The 16,600-nt window shown below is 42.1% G+C and overlaps 1 protein-coding gene across 2 annotated transcripts in view; it reads left to right on the top strand.

The window, feature by feature from the left end:
- LOC122564836 (serine/threonine-protein kinase Nek6) overlaps nt 1–16,600 on the top strand; it is a 272,209-nt gene that overhangs the window by 24,128 nt on the left and 231,481 nt on the right. The window contains exon 1 of one of the 2 annotated variants that reach the window (XM_043720146.2): nt 12,995–13,556. The exons of the other annotated variant lie outside the window; for it this stretch is intronic. The gene's annotated coding sequence lies outside the window, so the exon portion shown is untranslated. Of the gene's footprint in view, nt 1–12,994; nt 13,557–16,600 lie in introns of those variants that run through there. 2 annotated transcript variants of the gene reach the window in all.

The raw sequence follows: 16,600 nt of genomic DNA, 5'->3' as shown, positions 1-16,600 counted from the left end.
GTGAAAAAAACTGGGTTATTTCGAGATGTCCTGTGATATGGTGAACATCGGCAAGGGGAATTAAATAATATTATTCAGAAGCTGGTGAATGGTTTTGCTTGCCAATACGTATCGTAATAATTAGCTGTTCATCCTAACTATGCAGACCCGAGAGTGAAGATTTCTGTGTGTTTATTTTTGCTATGCTTTTTCAATTTCTGAAACTTAGAAACTTCTCCCTCAGAGAAGTTGAGCAGTTTCACCAGCTCCATAAATAAAGAGACTTGAAACAATATATTGGTTAGTATCCAATCAATCCTTTCACAGTTAGGTAAGGCATTGTGGGACGACACATATTTCTTTTCCTTTGCTTACCCTTCAACAAACCTGCTTCAGCTTTTAAAATTTTTATGACTGTTATCAGGCAAGATTTCCATTTCTGTATAAAATGTACATCATTATTCGTTGCAGGATGGCAAATACTGACAGAGCTTTTATTGCAGCTTAACTGTTTTCTGCATGTAGTTCTTCAGCTAAGATGAGCTCCAACATGTTTTACCTTCTCAACTTACTGCTACCAGAGGGGAGGAATTTTAACATGAAATATGTAACTGGGTTCTCCCTGGTTTTTGATACCTTATTCTTGCCTGAGTGACTGCAATGGAGACACAACATTGCTTATGTATGTGCACAAAAAACGCCAAGTTTTAGTCGAAGTCTTGACCCTTCCACCTTTGGGCTCCAACTTTGAGTCACCATATTTAAATGGTACCTGGATAACATTTCAATCTCTGCAACTTGGGATATCACTCAATCTCTGTTCATCATCTGTTCATCATCTACACCCACCCCAAGTGGGCGGCACGGTTGCACAGTGGTTAGCGCTGCTGCCTCACAGCGCCAGAGACCTGGGTTCAAATCCTGCCTCGGGCGACTGACTGTGTGGAGTTTGCACATTCTCCCCGTGTCTGCGTGGGTTTCCTCCGGATGCTCCGGTTTCCTCCCACAGTCACAAAGATGTGCAGGTCAGGTGAATTGGCCATGCTAAATTACCCGTAGTGTTAGGTAATGGGTAAATGTAGGGGTATGGGTGGGCTACGCTTCGGCGGGTCGGTGTGGACTTGTTGGGCCGAAGGGCCTGTTTCCACACTGTAAGTAATCTAATCTAATCTAATCTAAAAACATGGCAGTAAAATCAACACATATGTTTATTAGAGCACTGAGTATAGGAAATTGGGAGGTCATGTTGTGGCTGTAATGAATATTGGTTAGGCCACTTGTGGAATACTGTGTTCAGTTCTGGTCTCCCTGCTATAGGAAGGATATTGTGAAACCTGAAAGTGTTCAGAAAAGATTTACAAAGATGTTACCAAGGTTGGAGAGTTTGACCGATAGGGAGAGGCTGAATAGGCTGGGGCTATTCTCCCTGGACTGTCAGAGGCTGAGTGGTGACCTTATAGAGTCATAGAGTTAGAGAGATATACAGCATGGAAACAGACCCTTTCGTCTAGCTTGTCCATGCCAACCAGATAGCCTTAATTAATCTGGTCCCATTTGCCAGCACTTGGCCCATACCCCTCCAGACTCTTCCTATTCATATATCCATCCAGATGCCTTTTAAATGTTGTAATTACACCAGCCTTCACCACTTGTGTTGGGTACGTTTTGGCGCTGCGCTTTTGGCGCCGATCATTTGGCCCCGTCATTTTGGCTGTAAACTGTTTTGGCGCTCATTACTTTGGCGTGGAGCTGTTTTGGCGCTAATTCAGAATAACAAAAAAGTCTGGTTTGGTTAAAGAAGACAGGATGACTAACGACCCGATGTAATTTTCTCAACTAGCAAGAGTTGATAGTCAAAGCTGTAGATTCAAATCTCGTTTTGTAATCATTTTCTCATTTAACAATTGTTAATAGTCATCTACTGTTTAAGCCCTTCTGTCTTCACATTGGAAAGCTATAATACAATTTTATTTCTATTTTCTTGTAGAGCCCATACCAGAAATGGCTGAAAACATTCTAAGCAAGAGACACAAAGCAAAATTTTCACACGATGGTTATCTATATGTGTTTGATAAATGTAGCAAAATGTAGAAATTCGTTTTTATAATGAATAGGTTAAAAATAATGAATAAAAAATAATTAGATTTATTTCTTACAATGCAATAAAAATGAATTTCTTACAGGCTCTACAAGACTTTTTAAAATTCTGAATTGGTGCCAAAACAGCTCAGCGCCAAAGTAATGAACGCCAAAACAGTTTAGAGTCAAAACGGCGGGGCCAAATGATCAGCGCCAAAAGGGCAGTGCCAAATAGCCCCATTCCGCACCACTTCCATACATTCACCACCCTCTGTGTGAAAAAGTTGCCTCTTAGGTCCCTTTTAAATCTTTCCCCTCTCACCCTATACCTATGCCCTCTAATTCTGGACTCCCCCAACCCAGGGAAAATACCTTATCTATTTATCCTATCCATGCCTCTCATGATTTTATAAACTTGTACAAGTTCAGCCTCCGACGCTCCAGTGAAAATAGCCCCAGCCTTTTCAGCCTCTCCCTATAGCTCAAATCCTCCAACCCTGGCAACATTCTTGTAAATATTTTCAGAACCCTTTCAAGTTTCACAACATCCTTCCTGTAGGAGGGAGACCAGATTTGCTCACGGTATTCCAAAAGTAGCCAAGCCAATGTCCTATACAGCCGCAATATGACCCCCCAATTCCTATACACAATCTCTGACCAATAAAGGAAAGCATACCAAACATCTTCTTCACTATCCTATCTACCTGGGATTCCACTTTCAGTGAACTATGAACCTGCATTTCAAAGTCTCTTTGTTCAGCAACACTCCCCAGGACCTTATCATAAAGTGTATAAATCTTGCCCTGATTTGCCTTTCCAAAATGCAGCACCTCACATTTATCTAAATTAAACTGCATTTGTCACTCCTCGGTCCATTGGCCCATCTGATCAATATCCCGTTGTACTCTGAGGTAACCTTATTCACTGTCCACTACACCTCCAATTTTGGTGTGATCTGCAAACTTACTAACTGTACCTCCTATGTTCACATCAAAATCATTTATGTAAATGACAAATACAGAGGTTTTTAAAATCATGAGAGGCATGGATAGGGTAAATAGACAAGGTATTTTCCCAAGGGTAGTCCAAAACTAGAGAGTATAGGTTTAAGATGAGAGGGGAAAGATTAAAAAGGAGCCAAGGGGCAACTTTTTCACCCAGTGGGGAGTGCATGTATGGGATGAGCTGCCAGAAGTAGTGATGGAGTATGGTACAATTACAACATATAAAAAGCATCTGGATGGGTATATGAATAGGAAGGGTTTAGAGGGATATGAGACAAATGCTGGAAAATGGGACTAGATTAATTTAGAGTATCTGGTCAGCATGAACGATTGGACCGAAGGGTCTGTTGCCACACTGTACTGCTCTATGACTCTACAAATGGTAAGACTCTGGAAAGAACTGAAAATCAGCAGGACTTCAGTGTACCTATCCACACAGAATAAAGGTATCACAATGAGTAGATAAAGATGGTTTTGAAGGCATATGGGATGCTTATTTTCCTTTATGAATTGTGATATAAGAGCAGAGAGAGTATTCTGGAACTACATAAAATGCCAGTTAGTCTACAACTGGAGTTTGTGTGTAGTTCTGGTCACCACAATACACAAAGGATTTGATTACAGTAGAGAGGTTGCAGAGGATATTTACCTGGATGCTGCCTGGGCTGGAGGATCTGAGCAATAAGGAAAGTTTGGATAGGCTGCCATTGTTTTCCTTGGAACAGTGAAGCTTGGGAGGGGACCTGATAAACGTATATAAGATTATGCTGTACATCAAACAGAATTGTCTTCAAACATGAGCTGTACACCATAAGCTGTAAGGTGGCTGGGAAGGCACTTTTTCCATTTGTAGAGGGGTCAATTATCAGGGACATATACTCCAGGGAAGAAATAGAAGGCTAAGTCTAAAGAAGGGGAGGGGAGGAGAATTTCCTCTTACACAGATGTTGGTGGGAGCCTGAAACACACTACCTGAAGGGATGGTTGAGGCCAGAAAATCCCATATCATTTAAACAGTTATTTAGATTTTACTCAGTTAATATAGTATCCAGAGCTACGGGTCGAATGCTGGAAAATGGGATTAGTATATTCAGATCTTTGTTAACCAGTGTGGAAATGATAGGCCAAATGGTTATATTCTGGGCTGTAAAAGTTTCTGAGTCTATGAGTTTAAGTTGCCTAAACAGAATATCTCTTCTGGAGGATAAGACCTGTAAGCAATGTTTTTCACATTCCAGTACACCCTACAATCAGATTCCATTGATTAAAGAATGCCCTGAGTTAGTGAACAATGCAATATAAAATGTAATTCCTTCTTTCTTTCACAGTCCTGATGAGGGCTTGAGCCCATGACGATTTGATCCAGAGATTTCAATGTTACTAATTAAGGCAAGCTGACATGTGGAAGACATACTTTGAATGTTAAATCCCATATAAAAGTTGGCCCAGCGTCTGTCATGTAGATCTGAAGCTCCTTACTGGACATCAATAGATCAGCTTCCATAATCAATAAGATGACAGACTGTACATCAAACGGAATTGTCTTCAAACATGAGCTGTACACCATGAGCTGTAAAATTGCTCAGGGAGATCCGTTGGATGAAATGTCCTAAGATTAGCGTTTCTTGCTTGTAGAGAAAAAAACCCTTTACACTGTGCCTTTCTTAACCTCAGGACATCCCGAGTACTTCACAGCTGATGAGGTTTTGAAGTTAGTCGCTGTCACAATGCAGGAAAATGTACGCCCTATTGTAATATTGAGTGTCATAGAATTGTGCCTAGTAATTTTAACTTTGCAGTGCTGTAGTTAATCCCGTTTAATGTAACTGAACATTCAAACCTATGTTACAAATTATGCATTATAGTTTCAATTCAAAGTTTTATCCACAACCTTCCACTTCTTGGTAAAAGTAATAACCAGGATCTGATTGGTTTTAATTACTCTAATTTAGTAATGCACACTTCAGCTTACTATCTTGGTTCACTTGTAAAACTAATACCAATCGACTTTGATTATTTTTTGTTGTCACATGTACCAAGATACAGTGAAAAGTGTTATTTTGCGTGCTATACAGGCAGATCAAACCTTACAAGGTAGCAGAATACAGTGCAGAATATAGTGGTACAGCTACAGAAAAGGTGCAGAGAGAGAAAGAGATCAGAATGAACATTTGTGAGCTCTGTTCAAGAGCCTGATAACAGCGGGGAAGACGTTGTTCTTGAATCTATTTGTACATATATACAAACTCCTATATCTTCTGCCTGATGGAAGAAGATGGAAGAGAGTATAATTGGGTGGGAGGGGTTTTTGATTGTGTATTTTATTTATTATCAATCAAATGCTTAGGCGTGGTTTGGCTGACAGTCTGTTTTCAAAAAGTCTGACATGGAAGATTCACACCAGGAATGCTTCAATTTATGGTAATATATCTCCAAATCTGCAGCTATAAATTGATGTCAATCCACCTGTAGCAGTGTTTTTAGAAGTTTGCACTTTATCTGTTTTTGAACTGCCTTCCATTGTTTGATCTTGCTGATCCATGGTTTACTTCTTCATCAAGCAGGTCCAAACTGGTTTTTTTGGTTTAACTTGAAAATAATGGAAATTCCTAAAATGTTTGACCCAAAGAACATAGAAGTACACTGTTTAGAGAAATATATCATCTCCAGGGGAAGTGAATCCCATTTGACAGTCTAACTATATATTGGAAAGTAGGAGTTAGAATACGATTAACATCTTAATTTGAGTGAACAACACGCAGCCTGTTCTACCACCTACAGTGACAAAGCAGCACAATTAAATGAATCTTCCTTCTCTTGCTTTATTTTGTTACATATTTTCTTTTTTCTGATACAAAGGAAAGGCAGGTGGGTGGCATGCTTCCAAGTCTATATTCATAGTATTTTTTTAACTAACCACCAAAGAGCATCCTACCATTACACCATTGCTGAGATTGTGTGCACATTTTATGATGTATCAACACAGTCATGTAAATATCAGCGAGATCAGTTCTTCCCTCTAAGAGGTATGTTGAAGAGATGTGAGTTGACTTCTTCCCTATTTAGATGATCTCTCATCTCGATACCTCTATGATTGCTGAAAAGAGCCTAAATTAACCCTCATCTTATCAAATAGTCATAACGCTCCAGCTCACGACTTCACGTGAAGAATCCTCTTGGTGAATATTAATGGATCAGACCAGGTGATGTGTGTTTATTTTGGATTTCAGTCATGGATAAACACCAGGGAACTTTATCATTTGATTCCCGGTCTGTGCTCAGTTCAGTTCTTACAGAGGGGTGAGTGGCAGATGTGGCCTTTCAGTTAAACACTCGGCAGAATCTTGTTTTCTTTTTGAAACGGTGGAGGTGGGCATTAAAGAATGAGGTACTTCCTCTCAGAGGTCGGGTGCATTTTCTCATGCAGTTGCATTCTTTAAAGCTCATTGCTTATGTATGTGCACAAAAAACGCCAAGTTTTAGTCGAAGTCTTGACCCTTCCACCTTTGGGCTCCAACTTTGAGTCACCATATTTAAACGGTACCTGGATAACATTTCAATCTCTGCAACTTGGGATATCACTCAATCTCTGTTCATCATCTGTTCATCATCTACACCCACCCCAAGTGGGCGGCATGGTGGCACAGTGGTTAGCACTGCTGCCTCACAGAGACCTGGGTTCAATTCCCGCCTCAGGCGACTGACTGTGTGGAGTTTGCACATTCTCCCCATGTCTGCGTGGGTTTCCTCCGGGTGCTCTGGTTTCCTCCCACAGTCACAAAGATGTGCAGGTCAGGTGAATTGGCCATGCTAAATTGCCCGTAGTGTTAGGTAATGGGTAAATGTAGGGGTATGGGTGGGCTACGCTTCGGCGGGTCGGTGTGGACTTGTTGGGCCGAAGGGCCTGTTTCCACACTGTAATGTAATGTAAAATGTCCATAACCAGAAAAAAGGTGCTGCAAGAGGAGTAATGAGCTGCTCTGCTCTGTCAGGGTAAGTGTCACTATTCATTCAATGCTTCCCATCCTTACGTGAGTGTGAGTTAGCATTGTAAGGTTGCCACGACACAAAACTGTTGGATGTCAAGCATCCCTGTTAGATGCCCCAAGTGCAATCAATATCTGTCACATCATTGTAACTACGAAGACAGCACTATCGGCACCACATAGTCCTGCCTGTCATATATCTGCTTGGGTTCACACTTAAAACACGAAGAGAGCTAACACACTAAGCAGCTCATGCACCATTAGGTCACTGACCTCTCATCACAACTTGGAGAACGTACACATCACCAAAAGGCTACATAGGGCAAGATGGCCTTAGGCTGAACACCTCACAGTACCTCAGTTACACAAGTCAAATAATACATTGTTAATTTTCATCAACTGTAGGTCTTTGACAGGATTGAACCGTTATTTATTCAGAACCCTTCAACACCTAACTTCCCCCATACTATGTTCTTCTTTCTGGTAACACACCAAATCGCAGCTCTGGGGATTGACAGCTTTATCTGCATCAATCAATATACAAGTCAAGTTTTCATGTTCCCACCTCAGTGTCTCTTAATGCTTCTCTCCTTGCGTGGTAGAAGAATGTGTACAATAAGCATGACCATGCACAGACAGAATGGGAGGGGAATGTCTGACATATGGTTCCTGTCCCTCTTTGAGGAACAGGTTGCTGAGCTAGCAAGAGAGCAGGGTAAAGCTGTCTGTGCTGAAGAGCAGATTGGATCGTGACAGCCACTGAGTGGGAAAATCTCCAAACAGCTACTCTCAGCTGCATATCAAACACCAACATCTTAATGAAACCCTGGCTATGGATAGCAGCTCACAATACTCTCAAAGCTTTCGGTTTGTCTCTGCAGCCTCTGGATCTCACACCCAAGCCAGGATTTTAAAAAATGAAGAGAGCCAGGCCCCTATCTATCAGCCCCACAAACAACTCTTCTGAGGGAGGAACAGCCCCAAGCCCCATAGGATGGACTGTCATGGCCTACTCCCCACCCTGCACCAGCTCAGAGACACCCATCTCCGTGAATAGCCTGTCTAGGGCTGGATGTGTGCAAGGCCCTTTTCTCCATTACCTGAGCCATGGATGCATTCATTCACTGATTAACTGGGAGTCATTGGGGACCCTAATCTCCCTTTGAGTCCCAGGCGTACAAAGGGTGAGGGAGGTGTTATTGCTCTGGCCGGAAGACAGAACAGAAGGTTATTGGTACAAAGGGAGCAAATTAACTTACAAATCATGCCAAACAAATTTGCTTAACACTTTTAAGATTATAAACAAAGCATTCCAGTAAGGGCAGGAACAGCTCTGCACCATAACTGGCTCATTGTTCTGATTAAAAGCAGAGTACTGCAGATGCTGGAAATTTGAAATAAAACCAAAAGTGCTACAGAGATTCAGCATCTTTGGAGAGGGAAACAGTTTCTGCTTTTATTCTTTTAGTTCCAATTGTCCGTGTGTGTGAATGCAAAGCATTTGTCTTCAAGTATAGCTGTGATCATGATCATATGGGCCTATCTGCCCCATCTCAGCAGCTCCCCTGGACCTTCAGCAGCCTTATCATTAACATTGCAACCCCCCCCCCCCCAAAAAAACCTCCCACAGCATCTCATCAGACTCCTCTTTATCCTCATCTCATGAAACGAGTGGCTGGAACATCTCCCCCTCTTCTAAGTGCTCACTGTAGAGTTGTGCAAGGTGTAGCAAAGTCAGGAGACCCTTTCCAGTGAGTACTAGACTGCTGCTCCTGAGTGCTCTCGACAAAGGAAACACATCTTCAAAAGACCACTTGCCTGTTTGCTGACAGCCATAGTGAATACCATGGGCAGCATCCTAGTGCTGTTTGGCATCAGTCTGAGGGTTGCCCTCTGGTGTCACTAGCTATACCTTGCCTGGAGTTGCCCCTTGCCATCCACGACCCAGCTCTGGAGATGATGCGAGGGAGCAAATGTTTGAGGAGCCTGGGAGTTGTGCAGGATGTAAATGTCACGAGAACCCCCTGGATAGGGGACTGCAGATGCTGCCTGTGGTCGCAAACAAGTTGGGCATTGAGGAAGTAAAATCCCTTCCTGTCCAAGAATTTAACTGGATGTGCAAGAGAGCTCTGTGCACCCACCATGCGGGTGCAATCATTTACCCCTTATACATGAGGGAACTCAGCAATGGCTGACGATTCGATGGCTCAGGCAAATATCTCCCTGTGTCCCTGGTGACTTGGACAAATTGCATTGTTTTCCTCGTCAGAACATCACTCAAAGTACAAACTCACTCGTTTGCTGTCAATTGTGAGATTTCACCAGTTGAGGTGTAAAAGAAGTTTGTGATGAGGAAGTTCAATGTTCTGGTCACCCTGCTATAAGAAGATATTATTAAATTGGAGAGGATACAGAAAAGATCTACCAAGATGTTACTGGAACTGGACGGTTTAAGTTATAAGGAGAGGCTGGATAGGTGGGGATTGTTTCGCTGGAGAGTAGGAGGTTGAGGGGTGACTTTATAGAAGTTTATAAAATTATTTGGGCATGGATAAGGTGAAGAGCAAAGGTCTTTTCCTTTGGATATGGGAGTCCAAGACTAGAGAGCATAGGTTTAAGGTGAGATGAAAAAGATTTAAAAGGGACCTAAGGAGAAACTTTTTCATGCAGAGGGTGGTGCGTATGTGGAATGAACTGTCAAAGGAAGTGGTCGGTGCAGGTATGGTTACAACATTTAATAACATTGAAACAGATGCCTGTACATGTATAGGAAATTTTAGAGGGATATGTGCCAAACGCAGGCAAATGGGACTAGTTTAGTTTGGGAGCATAGTCAGCATGAACAAGTTGGACTGAAGGGTCTGTTTCCGTCTGCATGACTCTATGCCAAGCTGTCCAGCTACAGAATTGTCAGAGATGGCTTCATTAGTCATGATTCCCTTTAGTGCAAAGCCCTTATCTCTGTTCTTAGGCAGTGACATTTTTCTGTTTCTGTTTCGGTTTCGATTCTCTCAGTTGGAATGTAGTGCTGGGCAGGAACACATGCAAATTGATTTCAGGTCTCACCTATTTATCCTGCGTATCCTCTACAAGGCCTGCTTTGGTGAGTCCATTGAGGAAAAACGTGTTGCCTTTGAAGTTTTCAGTCTGTCCATCTAAACTCCATTTCCTTCTCCCTTGTAATGACCTCCTCCTTTCCTCTGACATACCCAGTTGTCCTGTTTCAAACACCTCTGTGACTAACAGTTCATTCACTATCCTCCTTTGATATTCCAGCTCTGATTCCAAATGCCATCCGGAACCCTTTGCCCAGCCTTTGGTTTACACTGCCCCTTATTTCATTCACCTGCTCTGTCTGTCCCAGCACACACACGATTTCCCCATTATATTTGCCACCCTAAACAGGCAGATCCCATGTTTTCTTGATCTCTTGTCCTCATCACTCTGATTCTCCCCTCTGTGTTTCAGTGTGCCCCCTTCATTCTCCGGTATTTCTCCATTACTTCTTTAATTTAACTCCCTCCCATTCCTTTCTAACTAACATCTCTGCTTTTTTTTTGTCCGCATTTTGTGTTGAGTCCACTAGTCTGCTGGCTCAGGTTTGATGTCCTTAGCCAGTGGGGCTGCCGTTACATTGCTAGAAACCTGGAAACATAGATGCTCAGAACTGGCGTGGGTCATTCAGCCCTTTGAACCTTCATGGCTAATCATCCAACTCACTTCCCTGTCTCCACTTTCACCCCATACCCTTCGATTCCTTTAGCCCTAATAACTGTCAAATTCCTACTTAACACCATACAAAATTTTTGGCTTGATGATTTTCTGGAGCAGAGAATTCCACAGGCTCACCACTCACTCTGGGAGAAGACATTTCTCCTCATAGAATCCCAACAGTGTGGAAACAGACCATTCAGCTCATTAAGGAGGAAGTGAGGACTGCAACTGCTGAAGATCAGAATCGAGAGTGTGGTGCTGGAAAAGCACAGCATCCGAGGAGCAGGAAAATCGACGTTTCGGGCGTAAGCCCTGATGAAGAGCTTATGCCTGAAACATTGACTCTCCTGCTCCTCGGATGCTGCCTGACCTGCTGTGCTTTTCCAGCACCATACTATTTGACTCATTGAGTCCACACCAATCCCCCGAAGGACATCACACCCAATCTCTGTAATCCTACGTTTCCCACGTTCAATTCACCTTGCCTGCACATCTTTGGACTGTGGGAGGAAATCGGAGCACCCAGAGGACCCATGCAGACACGGGGAGGATGTAAAAACTCTACACAGACAGTCGTCTGAGGCTGAAATCAAACCCAGGTCACTGGTGCTGTGAGGCAGCAGTGCTAACCACTGTGCCATTCCATATCCTTAAGCTGCACCCCCTGGTTCTGGACTCCCCTGTCATTGGAAACCTCTGCACATGAAAATTACCACCTGAATGAGGTATTGAAGGATGGGCAGTACCCCTGGAACCATCAGTTGGAATCAGTCAGTGCTGTCAGAAAAGAACAAGTTTGAAAAACTAAAGTCTTTGGTTGTTAACATCATTGCAACAAACGAGATGAAACGAATATAACAAAGAGGACATCCTGACATTCTTCACCTCCTCCACAGTCAGTCTCCGTGCAAATATCCATCTTGGGAGTGAACTCAGTTACTGAAGAATGACTGACTATACAGGTACATAACATGCTAATAAATGCAGAAGAGGGTCCTGATTACCAAAGGCTCGGAGAACTCAGTAACCTTTACCCAACGCCATACAACGGAATGTTTGTCTCGATCCTGCCCCAATGAATTTACCCCCCCCCCCCCCGTTCTTCTGAAACCTCTCATGTCATTGGGCGGGAGGGGGAAGGATTCTGCCCTCTGTTTTTACAGAAGCAAGTCAACCAGGAATCCTGTTCCGGATCACTCGCTAGTTTGGCCGCTTACCACAGCGTTCACAGTCAACTCACTCATCAAGGTCCTTTTATAAATTGCTCAGTAACGCTTTAACCCTGAGAAGCCGAGGATGGGAGCGGAGTGGACGGTCTGGTACAGATGTATGTACAGTCGGTTCACACCCACTTGTCATAACGTACAGAGAAGGCCCCATGAAAAGTGGTCCGTGACCCTGGAATCAGTCCGTGCTGTCAGCAAAGAGCAAGTTTGAGAAAATATTGAGACAAACACAATCTATTTCGGAAGTATGAGGTTCTATAACACTGAAAATGTTTCAGTCTAACATTTTACTTCATTCTGATACACGTTTGGATATTTATTAGCCTGATTCGAGGCAAATTTGACTTGTTTAGTTGAATTGGAATCATACTGCGTGTAGTTTGTTGTACTGAGGAAGCTAATTCCAAGCTTACAGAGAACTGAGATGACTGTTCCCCGTTGCTTTGTTAACTTCACTGCACCTTCGCTGAAATGTAATAGGCTGGGCTTTAGCTCAGTTTAAACCGACCCAGGAATCTGCACCAAAGCTGCATTATATTGATCAACTCCTCCTTGATAAATGCATATAATGGAAAATAATAGTTATCAGTCAAAAGTTTCTTTCTAATTCTGTTGAATGAAATGGGCACTGAGAACATCAAAACATCCCTAAAATCATCACTGGTTTTAAAATGTGTTGCAAACTGCTCTTTAATTTTCACTTGCATCTTTGCCAGCAGCAGCATTTAAGTTTTTTTGTTTGCAAACCTCCCAAGTTCTGCAAAGTTATATTTAACCGGCAGCGCGGGAAGTTGCTGTGGAAACCCTCCAGGGCTGGGGTGCAGCTGGTGCCTGGGGGAGCAGGCGGCCTGTGGCTGACAGAGTGGCCAGTGTCTCACATCTGGCCTTGGGAAAGCTGAGGGTCTCTTTAGCTGAGCTCCTGATAGATTGAAAGGATTTGTGCATTCCAGTTAAATTCAGCAGCATTCTGGGACAGTGGGAAGGAGAATGGCAGAAAGAAAGAAAGAGAGAGAGAGAGGAAGCTCAAATATTTTGTTGTTCTCACAAAACTCCGAAATCTGGCTTCAATTAAAAGACTAGGCAGCCGAGCATGAAATTTTCAAGACAGCAAAGCCTCAGCTACCTTTGACAGTACAAGTTTGCGTTTATCAGCCGGAGGTGGCTATTGCTTATAACCCACCGCTCACAGCCCAGCCCCTCCCTCAGTATGGCAAGCATCTGGTTTCTCAGAGACTGTGCCTTTTCAATCAGCCCTCTGCCCTTCTCCTCGTGCGGTGTCTGCCTAAGGCCAAAAGGCCAGGTTTAGGCAAAAAGGGAAGGTTTCAGTCATTTTTTTTCACGCGAAGTCAATGTCCCCTCCCCTTCGTCAAAAAAAAAAGCCCAAACGTTCCTACTGGGAGGCCTGCGTGGCATGTAAACTGAAACAGGCTTAGAAAGAGAGTCGGTTTTTCAAGGAACGCAAACACAAAAAGCTTACCAAGGACGACTCCTTCCAGAATGCTTTGGTTTGTTTAATCAGTTTTCCATAATCTACCGTTTTTGTGCCACTTCACAAGCTACAGGTCCCGGTAGGTCTGCTGTTTTCTTCCTAACATTTTATTATTGCCTTTTATAATCAATTAGAATAAAAGATGTTTATGTAAGTGGTCTTTTTACAGTTCATCTTCGCTTGTCAAACGTCTTAACTGCCTGTACATCTATAGTAAGTATAGAATTCCATGATTGGTAAGAAGCCTCTTTTATCACTGTGAGGCTGAGGAATTGCAGCACTTCTCCTCTGATGTGAATAAATCACAGTAGTTTCCATCTGCCATAGACTCACAAAAAACGAGATTTTAAATGTTAGAAACACACACTCGTTCCTTGGCATTTTAAAAGAAATTTTACAAAAAGTTTTGCTGCAAGTTTTAACATTGCATGTTTTGCTTATCAGTTATGATTTATAAGTGCAATCTGTTTTGCACTGTAACTTATGACCTGGTTAAGTTTTTTTAAATACTAATATAAATCTTTTTCTAATGGACCCTGGTCTCCAAAAGCTGTTTTGTCCTATCTTTACTTCCTAAAGGTGGAGGATCATATCCTAATGAACTGAGTGCCCTGGGCTCAGTAACTTATCTATGTGAGCAATCTATATTTGTTAGCTTTGGCTCAGTTGGTGACTGTCACCCCTGTGTTTGAAAGTCAAGGGTTCAAATCCTACTTAGAGATTTGAGCACAAAAATCTAGGCTGATAGTCCAGTGCTGTACTGAGGGGTTGCAGCATTGTTGGTGATACTACTGTCTATTGGCTGAATTGTTAAATCATTGGAATAAACATAGCAGACTCCACAGTCCTGTTTCAGAAAATGACTAACTGAGTTACTCCTGGTGTCATGGTCAACGTTTATTCCTCAATCAACTTCAAAAGAACACGTTGTGCGAGCTTGCTGTGTGCAAATTGGTTGCCACCTTTCCTAGAATTGAACATTTTGAAAATACTTCACTGGCTATCATATAGTTTGGACTATATTGGTTATGAATTGTGCCTCATAAATGCAGATCTTTTGTACATCTTATCCTGGGTAATGAATGTTGATGAGCCATCAATAGGCAGGTCCTAAGCCAACTGCAATGCTTCCAAAGTTTTATAACTGCCCAGCTTCCCTGATGTGGCACAGGGAATAAGTATTATGTTGGGACCAGTGCCTCTATCATATTTAACAACGTTTACACTGGATATTGTTTTAATGTGGAAAAGTTTGCGACTTTTATGAATTGAAAGCAAAATCTAAGCATTTGATAAGCAGCTGTATTTAAATCCAGACAGAAAAGTAGTCAGCAAACACTTTGAAAATCTGAATCTGTAGCAGGTCTAGATTGATAGATAAGCAAAGTCTTGAGGGATGCAAAATATCAATCTCATGTTAAGTATCCAAGCAAAAATATCCATCTCTTCAGAAAATATCCTCTGCTACATTATGAAAAATTGAAACTGTTGGTTCTGGGTTTTAAAAAGATGGATTGTTATTTTACTTATTTTGGAATAAAAGTTGCAAACTAAATTTCTGCAGTTATAGGAATTGACTGGAACCTAGTCTGATTTTTCTTCTCCTTCCCTCAAGGATTTCTTTCTTGGTACAATAACCTCACTATCTCTGCAAAGCCACAGGAGCTTGTAGTCACAATGTGGGACATTTAACTGATGAATGTGTTTTTAATATTGCCATAAAATAAAGATCCCAGAGATGAACAAAAACTTGAGCAGAAGAATGCTGTTGAGAAACATATTAGCCATGATTGAATGGCAGAGCAGACTCAATGGGCTGAATGGCCTAATTTTCTTCTATGTCTTATCATCTTAGGATGTTTAAATTGTAAACTGAAGCATAATTATATGTTTTGTACATACACAAGCAAATTTTACTTATACACAGATACCATGAGACCACTCTCAGAATATACAATAACACAATAAGAATAATGCATAATGTCCATCTGCACCCACCCTCACTAGAAAGCTCTTTATGATAATAGTTTTGTTCAAGTGCAATGAGTTACATATGTCAGATAATAGCACTTTAGCAGATCTATGCATAACTCCAGCAGACCATGATTACCATGGATCTAGTCACTCTGCTGGCATCAATTCTATGTAATGAAGGAATCCCATGTAACATCTGAGGTAGGGGATATGATCGAAAAGTTTGTGGATGATAAGAAAATTGATGGGGTAGTAAGTAGTGAGGAGGAATCAATGGGTTGTTCAAGTAGGCGGAGAAGTGGCAAGTGGATTCACCCTGGGAAAGTATGAGGGTAATGCACTTTGGACGGGCTAACAAGGCAAAGGATTGCACTGTGAATGGTAAGACCCTGGAAAATACTGAAGATCAGAGGGACCTCTGTGTGCATATTCACAGAGCCAGAAGAAGCAGCATGGATAGATAAAGGTGATTTAGAAAGTTCATGGGATACTTACTTGCCTTTATTAGCTGAGGTACAAAAGACAAGATCAGAGAGGCGATGCCAGAAATCTCTCAAATTTTGGTCAAGCCACAACTGGAGGACTGTGCAAGGAGAATATTTTTTGACTCCGAGAGTGATGGGACACTACCCGAAATGGTAGCTGAGTCTTGTAACATTTAAGCAGTATTTCGATATTCACTTTTGTTGCCATAGCTTCTTGGGCTATTGGCCAAAAGGTGGAAATTAAGGATTAGTATAGGCAGATCTTTGTTGACTGACGTGGACCATGATGAGCCGAATGGCCTTATTCTGTGCTGTAAACATCTGAGTCTATGTTCTGGTTCAAATTACTTTTATTTTCTAAAGAAGTCTGTTGTACTGTCATGGCCAGAAAATCCATTCTCGAAATTCTGCTGATATTACACCCTCAGTCACTACCATCTGTCTTCTCAGTTCACTGGATCATGCCACTTCTATGCAACATTTTATGCTCGTCTAGGGAAATGTTCCAGAAATGAGAGACTTCAGTTATAAGTACAGATTTGAAAAGTTGGTACTGTTCTCCTTGGAGTGGAGAAGGCTAAGAGGACGTGGAACTTATCAAAATGAGGTAGCTGGACAGAGAAACTGGTCCCTCTTAAAATGATTGAGAACAAGAGGGCACAAA

This window comes from Chiloscyllium plagiosum, unplaced genomic scaffold, assembly GCF_037043375.1.
Source record: "Chiloscyllium plagiosum isolate Xiang-an unplaced genomic scaffold, Cpla_swu_hap1 HiC_scaffold_21, whole genome shotgun sequence".
Lineage (NCBI taxonomy): Eukaryota > Metazoa > Chordata > Chondrichthyes > Orectolobiformes > Hemiscylliidae > Chiloscyllium > Chiloscyllium plagiosum.
The sequence above is the reverse complement of the archived record's forward strand: the minus strand, read 5'-3'. Positions and strand labels throughout refer to the sequence as shown.